Below are 10,291 nucleotides of genomic sequence, written 5' to 3'. Positions count from 1 at the left end.
GTTCAACAGAGTGTTACAAGGGGACATAAATTTAAGGTGAAGGGTGGAAGGTATAGGGGAGATGTCAGGGGTGGGTTCTTTACCCAGAGAGTGGTGGGGGCATGGAATGCGCTGCCCGTGGGAGTGGTAGAGTCGGAATCATTGGCGACCTTTAAGCGGCATTTGGATAGGTACATGGATGGGTACTTAATCTAGGTTAGAAGTTCGGCACAACATCGTGGGCCGAAGGGCCTGTTCTGTGCTGTATTGTTCTATGTTCTATGTTCTATGTTCTAAAGGAAAAAAGAGACAAGTCAAATAGACTCTACTGTGATCTCTTGTGACTGCAAAGTTAACAAGGGTCTGACACACTTATGTATTATGTCACAATATGCAGACACATTTTCTTTTTTCCCTTTGAGGTAAGAACAGGACATGAGTTAAAAAGCAAGTTTCAACTTTGCTTGAAGTGTACTCATATGACTGAAGGTTCCTGTGTGCACTACCCTGGACATGAGTGTTAGCATACTGCGAAGGCATAGTCAAAGAACTGGCCCCTGTGTGACAGGTAACAAAGTCCATCCCTCACTCTAAGCACTACAAACCAGTTAAAAAATGAAATAGGACAACAAAAGGAATCACTCATACCCAGAATGCTGGAATTTAATCACTGTTGATAGGATCAGAGCTATAGAATCTCAACCAGTCTGCAAAACTAAGAGTTCCAATTACCAACATCAATTCTACTGGTAACCTGCCTTGCGAAGGCCATAATGTTTAACAAAATACTATTCATGAAAAATTCAGAGACTGTGACATATAACCTTTTTTGAACTTAAATCTTATTTCTATCCTGTGTCTATGTGTATTGCATTAATCTTTCATCTCATGTGTAGCAGTTAATAACACATTATTTTTGTAATGAAGGAACGTCTGTTTAAATTGGCTCCTTTTAAAACACAAGTTAATTTGGGTTTGGGAGAAAGAGTAGAGACCCTTTTTGAACTAATCCTGTTGCATTCAACTGAGGAGAGCTGGGTGAATAAACAAGGGTGTCAGCTTAGCTTTCCTCATGGAGATGCTTTAGAACACAAGATATCTTGTCTGGAACTAAAGCAATTTGGGGAAAATTGGCTGGGGTCTGGGGTGTAACAAATTGAGAGTTAAACTGAGATTTGAATCCACAGGTAGAACTAAAGAATTAGAATGGGCAAATTGTTACTTCGGCATCAATTTTTTGAAAAGAATATTCTACAAAGGGCTTTCTTACATTTATATCGCATTTGATGCCAACACATTTCGAGAAGAATTAGCAGAAATTACTTTTGAAATCATTAATGTCCTACTCTCAAACAGTTAGAATATTCAGTGGGCATTTAGGGTTTAGAATTTCACCTAAAAACCCTGAAACACAAAATTTTGAAAAGGATGTGCAGTGGTTCACAGTTGGAGGATGATGAGATGGATACACTTATGGTAGAGAGATTAAAATTGGAATAGCACAAACAAGAATTTCAAGTAAAAAGGAAGAAGAGAATGTTGGGAAAGAACAAGGAAGGAAATGAGAGATTCAGGAAAATTTCAGGAATGGATGCTTGAACTAGGAAGATAAGTGTGTAGTAGCAGGAACCCTACAGTGCCCTGCAAAGACACTAGTGGCTCAAACTTGAGAAAGCTGAGCTTGCTCCTAATTGTTAAGTTAGTTGAGTGAGGGAGAAACTTTCTTTGCCTCTTTCTTTGCAAAGAAGTTAAAACAGCTGGATCAACATTGATCCTTCTTAAAGCTCAGTAATCTTTTGAAGGCTTACTCCTTCTTGACTGAGGAAAGTGTTGTTGATGACAAGGCAGGAAAAAAGCTTCCTTAAGTGCATATTATTACTGCCAGAGGCATACCTTCAAATATTTGATCCCTTCAGGAAATAGCCTGAGGGGCAAAGTGTGCACACAATTCAGTGTGGCCATGTGCAGCTGTAAACCTGGAATGCTGATCATCAGAGGATCTGTCCGATTAATATCTGGGGCCTGGGTAGGACCCCTTATGAAGGACAAGCAGCAGCAGTCCGGGAAATAGTTTGTCATCAATCAGGGAGCTGCTGCAAGCATCGTAGTCAGGGCTGCTCCTTGAAGTTGGTCAGAGGTCTGTGTGAATGCAGATTATTATTATTATTAATCCATCATTAAGGAGGGTGCAAGGTAGGACTGTCGTGGCAGTGGGGATTCACAGTCAAAGGGAGTGAGGGAATTAGGTTGGAGTGAAAACAGAGGCATTAAGACACATATGGTGTTGGGGACAAGTACAACAATGTGGGGAAACTCAAGGAGTATTGGAGTGTATGCAAGAGATCACAGGAAACCATGGTAGGCTATGAATATTACTGTCAGTGATCTCCACTGGGATCTCCATGGAGGGAGCACAGATTTGGGGGCATGAAGGGTCGGTTGGAAGCACATTTTAATATCTCCACATTTGGAAGATGGGTGGAAATGAACTATCAGGATAGAACAAGGTAAAATGGGACATGAAGGCTCTGAGGGCATAGCTGGTGACTGGAAGGAGTTCACTGCTGATTTCCTGCTAGCACTTGCCATTATCACATGCAAAGTCCGGCTGGATAATAGTTGGGACAGTGCCCAGTGTAGACAGAGTCAGTCTCACTTTGAGGGGTGAAATCCACATCAGCTAGTCATCAGGACATTCAAGGATCAAGAACATGAAGTATGTGCTTGTAATTGTTTCTTCATAATAATAATAATAAACATAATAATGTTTTAATAAGATCACCTCTCATTCTTCTGAACTTCAATACATACAGGCTTAACTTATCGCTTCTTTCTTCATTGGATAAAATCCCAGATATCAGCTGAGGGAAAATGCTTTGAACTACTTATAACATTTTATTTTCTTGTTAAATAAGGAGAATAAGACTATACACAGCTCTTCAATTTGGCCTCACAAATGCTGCATACAACAGTAACATATTGTGTTCCACTCCGTGTGGAACAATCAACACTATTCCCTTTATTTTCCTGATCATCATTTGTTGAGCTTGCATAGTAACATTGTGTTTATTCATGTCTCAGGACACTTAGATCCCTCTGTACATTTGAGTTCTGCAATCTCTATTTAAGTAATATGCTGCTTTTCTATTCTGTTTACATTTTCCCACATTATACTCAATCTGCTAAATTTTTGCCCATTCACTTTGCCTATCTATATTCTCTGACACAGCCCTGGGGAACTCCACTACAAGCCTTCCTCCAGCCTGAAAAATATTCATTGACAATTACTCTCTGTTTCTTAAACTCAGCCAATTTTGTATCAATTTGCCACTGTCCCTTTTACCCCCTGGTCTACAACTTTCCTCTCAAGTCTGTTGTGTGGCATTGTATCAAACACCTTTTGGAAGTCTATGTACACAACATCAAAATGGTATTACCCTCATCAAACTTTTATGTTACCTCCTCAAAAAAACCCCTGTAAGTTAGTCAAACATGATTCTCTCTTCAGAAATCCATGACTCTTTCTAATCAATCCACATTTTTCCATGTGACCTCTGAACTTATTCTGAGAATACTGTTTGCTGTATCCCTCCTTTCTTGTTAAAAATCACACATAATCAGGTTATAGTCCAACAGGTTTGTTTGGAAACACTAGCTTTTGGAGTGATTAGATTTTTTTTAGATTAGATTACTTACAGTGTGGAAGCAGGCCCTTCGGCCCAACAAGTCCACACTGCCCCGCCGAAGCGCAACCCACCCATACCCCTACATCTACCCCTTACCTAACACTACGGGCAATTTAGCATGGCCAATTCACCTGACCTGCACATCTTTGGACTGTGGGAGGAAACCGGAGCACCCGGAGGAAACCCACGCAGACACGAGGAGAATGTGCAAACTCCACACAGTCAGTCGCCTGAGGCGGGAATTGAACCAAGGTCTCTGGCGCTGTGAGGCAGCAGTGCTAACCACAATGCCACTGTGCCGCCCATGTGCTGCTCCTTCATCAGGTGGTTGATGAATGAGCAGTGCTCCATAAGTTAGTGCTTTCAAATAAACCTGTTGGACTATAACCTGGGATTGTGTAATTTTTAACTTTGTCCACCCCAGTCCAACACTGGCTCCTCCGCATCATGGCCTCCTTTCTTGAATAGCGAAGTTACATATGCTGTTTTCCAATCTAATGAGACATTTCCAGAATCTTGGACATTTTGGAAATTTAAAACCAATACAGCAGGTATCCCAGCAATCGTTGTGTTGAATGCACTAGAGGATGAAATCATCAGGATCAAGTGAATTGTCTGATTTTAGTTACAGTACATTTTGCAGAGCTGCATGGTACAGGTTGAGGATAGGTACTTCTAGCAACCCTTAAAGAGATGTTCTCTTTCTGACATTCCCCACAGATTATCAACACACACAGCTGACATGGACATTGCAGTGGCTAGAGTTCTTATGGTCTTCGTCCACCTGCTGGGACAATGTAGGAGACAGCATTGCCAGCAAGCCCAGCAAGAACTGCAACCTGCAGCTGCTGCCTCACAGTCTCCAGAGGGGGGTAATGTTCTGTAATGGAGGCAGAAAGGAATAATGCAACAACGCATCTACAATCCTCGATGCCATTTTCTCCAGCTGTCGGAAACACAGTGCATGTGCAGATTAAGGATGACCTGGACCATCATCACTGAATCTGTGTCATCTGAAGGAGCAGAGCTTGTGTTGAGACAGACTTGATTGACAATCCCACCTTGATGGCTGTCAGGATTACAGCTACCCTGAATTTTCATGCCTGTGACTTGTTTCCAGGAGCAACTGGGGACCAGTAAGGCATCTCCCTATCCTCAACCTACAAAAGGATTTGGGATGTAATGGTGTTTTTTTTCTCCAGAAAACAACTGCTCAGATAGCTCCCTGGTGATGACAAGAGTTAAACAGCATGGCCAATGGGGTTCTCCACACTCACTAACCTGCCTGGGTGGTCAGTGTGTCAGGGTACTGTCGAACTGCACTAACATTATTTTGAGAGCACTATGTCACCAGTCTGCAGTGTTTATCTCCTCTATCAATGTTCAAATTATAAATGACTCCTAATGCCAGATTTTGGAGTTCTGTACCAGGCACCCTGGAAACTGCAGAGAGGCTCTCATTTTCCTGCCTCTGTAATGGTACTCAGGTCCTAAAGAGATGGCATCTGAGAGATGAGGGCTACCCCCTTCAAACATAGCTGAAGAGACACAAGGCTGATAGGACCTTTGTGAAATCCACTGACTGATGCAAATTGAAGATACAATGCTGATTATACCTCCTCCAGGGCCATCATAGAACAGACGGAAGGTGTTCTTAAGATGCCTGGATTGCTCTGATGGAGCCTGGTAAAATAGCCCAGAAAGGGTGTCCCACAAGCTGACAATAGGGGAGTGCCCTTGGTGCAGACGAAAAAGTAGGTCGACAGCAACCTTTTGAGGATGAGGATCAGGCCATTAACCAGGAGGGATATATGAGAAACAATGTTGAACAATGCATTGTAAAGCATGATATGCCAGAGACAACCTCAGTAAAACCATTTTCTGCATAAAGGAGCTGGGCTTCGTCTTCTTTTAATTGTCTAACGTTTGATTAGTAATACAGCAAGCAGCTCTGCTCAGTACAAAGTACATGTGGACCTGGTTATTTTTGAAGTTTTTGAACTTTTCGTTGTTGAACGAATGTTTTGTTATTGATCTAATTGAATGCTTGGTATTTTTGTGTAACTTTAAACTTCCTATCCATGAGAGGTCTTACCTCACTGTTTAGCAATACAAAGCATTAACATTGTATGGTGCTAAGGTTAGCTAGATCTTAAAGTTTCAATCAGCATATGATATTTGAGTGCAAGTGAAGTATTTCATGATAGGCAGTGGGGGGTTGAGGCAAATCTTGAGGCATCTCCTTTGACTCTTCCAATATCAGGTAGCCTTTGACATTTAAGAGTTTGCACAGCATTACACTGCCCTGAAATGCTGGAGCATCTTCTAGGATAACGCTTAAACAGAAGCATCATGAGTACTGTTTCTGTGGGAATGTTAATATGCTAAGAGGGAGATGAGCTTCCCATTGTACATGTCCCTGAATTGAATGGCAGGACATGCTCTTAAAAGCTGATAGATATAACCTTTGCCTCCAGAGATGTGTGGAATCATCACTGATTCTGTACTCTCACTCATAATGTGGTATTAGTTAGGAAGGTGGTATAGGCTAGGCCCTAACACAATCCCTGTACATCGCTTTAATCCTCCTTTTTATCCAACAAAGGTGAGACTCCCCAGTCTTTACAGTCCCAGATGGGATTTCCCAAATTCTTTTGTTCCCAGGTGAGAAGCGATGAGCTGCCTCACCTTTCACATTCATTCGGGCCCTTGGTTGGTTGCAATTAATATTATGGAAAGCTTTCTCTCAGAATAAATTAACTTATTTATTAAAAAGAGCCAATTGAAACAGACTTTTTTGAGTTAAAGAAATGTGTTTATTAGTTGCTAAATGTGAGAAGTAATAATAACACAACACACATCGACACACTTTAGAAACGAGAAGTGAGCTCAAAGGAAGATAAAGTTAAAAGATGTATAGATCAATCTCTGCATTGTTTGTGAAGAGTAGAAAGTGGAATGTTGCCACGTTAACATTGGATGATGCTAGTAACATTGATGTTAGTAAATGAACAGTCCATTTCACGACCTTTAGCTTTGTAGGGTAGAACAAAGAAAAAGGATAGTACAGCATAGGAACAGACCCTTCGGCCTACCAAGCCTGTGCCAACATATGATGCCTTTCTAAACTGAAACCTTTTCACCTCCATGCAGTCCAAATCCCTCTATTACCTGCCTAATCATGTCAAGATGCCTCGTAAATGTTGCTATTGTGTCTGCTTCAACCATTTTCCCTAACAGCACATTCCAGTCAATTACCACCCTCTGTGTAAAAAACCTACCTCTCACATCATCTTTAAACTTACCGCCTGACTGTCAGTTCTGTGGAAGGGTCACCAGATCTGAAACGTTAACTTTAAATTCTCTTCACAGATGCTGCCAGACCTACTGGATTTTTCCAGCAATTTTTGTTTTTGTTTCTGCATCTGCAGTTCTTTCAGTTTTTGCTTTATAACTGGCCTTGTTGGTCTAGAAGTTCTAGGTGTCAATCACAAGGATATTTGGACCCAAAGGGGCTGGGTTGGCTTAGAATGTCAGATGCAGACTCACCACCTCAGCCTCTGTGGGCTTTGACATCAGAGAGCGTCTCTGGATGAACTGACAAAAAATTTCAGAGGTTTAAGGAAGGCATTTGTGTTCGGCGTCTTATCTATGGGCACCACAACAAATTCAGAAGGAGTGGTGGATCTGCGACTGTGAGGTTTCAGAGAGAAGACGGTGGTGCATACCTTTATGGAGCATAGAAAATCATGAACTTTCTTCCTGCACTGCTGTGAGTTGTGTTTTACTGGGGACACTGCACTGACCTGCGATGCTACCTCTGTCCATGTTGCTGAGTCTGCTGGTGTAGACTGTTTTGACAGTAATGAAGTACAGCCTTCTTGACCACTATCCCACCCAACGACACCTCCAGGTCCATGCCAGTGAACTTGCCTTTCTCAGCTGATTCCTTGAGGCTAATAGTGGAATATGGTAGCAGAGCCTTGACCATTCCAAAGTGCCAGTGGTACTCAGAACATTGGCCTCTCTCGTCTCACACTCCCACAAGACAGGAGCCGTAGAGGATGCTCACATAATTAATGAGATGGTGAATGGCTAATTTTGGTGATAGAAGTAATGCTCCCCTGAAGAGTCTGTCATGTTTTACACATTAAAGACATTGTATTGACAAAAATTATTACTGACAACATACGTTTATCAAGGCTACTTTAAGTAAACCACAAAGGGTTTCATTTCATCCCAGTCGATATGGAAACACCAGCAGTAGTTCAGGCGGGTATTTCTGCTCCCGGTAGTGATCAAGATGCCTAAATTGTCCTGGAACTCCAGGATGCCCCCCTCTGGCAAGGAATACCATTTCTCAGTCTGACTGGCAGGAGATGAGGAATATAGAGTCATAGACTCATATAGCATGGAAACAGAACCATTGGTCCAACTTATCCATATCAAACATAATCCAAAACTAAACTAGTCCCACCTGGCTACTCCTGGCCTCTATCCCTCCAAACCTTTCCTATTCATGGATCTATCCAAATGCCTTTTAAATATCATAATCATATCCCCATCCACCACTTCTTCAGGAAGTTCAGTCCACACATGAACCACCCTCTGTGTAAAAAAATTGCCTTTTATGACTTTTTAAAAATCTTTTTCCTCTCACCGTAAAAATGTGCCCCATGGTCTTGAAATTCTCCATTTTAGGGAAAAGACAACAATCATTAGATCCATCTATACCTCTTGTTATTTTATAAACTTCTATTAAATTGCCTCTCAACGCCCTACACTCCAGTGAAAAAGGTCTCAGCCTATCCAGCCTTTCTTTATAACTCAAACCTTCCATATTGGCAACATACTGGTAGATCTCTTCTGAACCCTCTCCAACTTAATAATATCCTTCCTATAACTGGGCGACCAGATCTGGACACAATACTCCAGAAGAGGCCTCACCAATGTCTTGTACAACCTCAACATAATGTCCCAACTCTTACACTCAAAGGACTGAGCAATGAAAGAAAACATGCCAATGCCTTTTTAAACCTCCTTGTCTATATGTGACGCAAACATCAAAGAATTATGTACCTGTTCCCCAGGTCCCTCTGTTCTACAACACCACCCAAGGTCCTATCATTAATTGAATAAGCTCCACCCTTTTTGCTGCATGGAAACACCAGATCTGTCTGATAATCCTAGTCTAAAAGTAATTCATTTAAAGAGAACTGAGATCAAATAGCAATTGCAGACAAAGCACTGTTGAACAGCTCTCGGGGTTTTAAAACGCTTTTACTGCCTGGACTTTCTCCACAACAGAACTGTGAGAAAATGTGGTAGTCTGCTTCCCTCTGCAGGAAGCTGGGAGAATTACTGTTTCTGATTGATGAAAAGGGAGGAAACTCACAAACAGTATCAATTTTGAATTTCCAGTGAAATTCTTTCCTTTGTCATTGAAAATAATAAGGATATAGTCTAAATGACACCAGTTTGAGTATCAAGGCTGAAGTATTTGTCTATTTTGAGTTATTCAGACAGTAAACACTTTCATGTTCATATTACAAATTGTTTGAATTAACAGATTCTGCATCGACATTGAATGGATTTTGTTTTATAATGAATTGTTAATCTTGAGTTTACTAAAGAAACCCAATTGGCAGATTTTTTCATTCTAATGTCCATGTTGGGACTTGTGCTAAATTATAGCCCATGGAGGTGTGAAACAAGAGCAACACTGCTCTCCTCTTGTTTTGATTGTAACAATCCTAATTTTAGACCCAGGAACAAATGTAGGCTCATTCATATATTTGTCTGCATCCAATTAATTGTACTTGCAAATGTATTGTCCTTGCAGCTGAAAAAAAAGTCATTCATTTATTTTAATCTTGGCAGCTAATTTGATAACATGGGGATGATGAATAAAAGGGTCTCTTTCTGATTCATACATATTGTCTTATAATTCTACTTTCATACATCGTGTAACAATGATGGTTAGCCCAGTCTTGCAATTTTAAAACATTTGCAGTTACTGTGCTTCTCACTAGATGGTGGCATATGCTTTTAAAAATGGGATCAGAACACCAGAATTCTCTTCAGGGACAAAGTGGCAAAATGATGAACTGAAATGATTCAATTAGGTTAGGTATTCCAGCATCTGCAGTCCTTACTGTCTCCTAGATATTCCAAGATCAGACTTAATTTCACCATTACATTATCTCTTTTTAACTATGAACTGTGAGGAAAATGAGCAAATTTGACAAAAGATTCAGAACTCTTACTGCCTACAAACTACTGTGTTTTCCTATAGTTCCCAGAATTTCAAGGATAAAGATCCTTCCTGTTGTTAAAGGCATCTTTGGTAACCTTATATATAAATGGTTCTCTGGAGCTACTGGGCCTCATGGCCAGATGTGACAGACAGAGAGAGCCCCTGGGTCCAGCCTGTGTCCCTGAGTTGCTCACTGGACCCTGGCCTCGGCCTTCCCCCGCGATGCTGCTGGAGCTCGAGTGCCTGGTTCTCTCCATCCAGAGTCACGTCGTCTGCTGCTTTGTGCTGGCGTGGGGGTGGGGTAGGATTAGTTAGGGAGGGAGTTATTTTTATGGTGGGGGTGTGAGGGTAGGGAATGCTTGTTTACTGG

This window comes from Chiloscyllium plagiosum, chromosome 23, assembly GCF_004010195.1.
Source record: "Chiloscyllium plagiosum isolate BGI_BamShark_2017 chromosome 23, ASM401019v2, whole genome shotgun sequence".
NCBI classification, from domain to species: Eukaryota; Metazoa; Chordata; class Chondrichthyes; order Orectolobiformes; family Hemiscylliidae; genus Chiloscyllium; species Chiloscyllium plagiosum.
Note: the sequence above shows the minus strand (reverse complement) of the source record.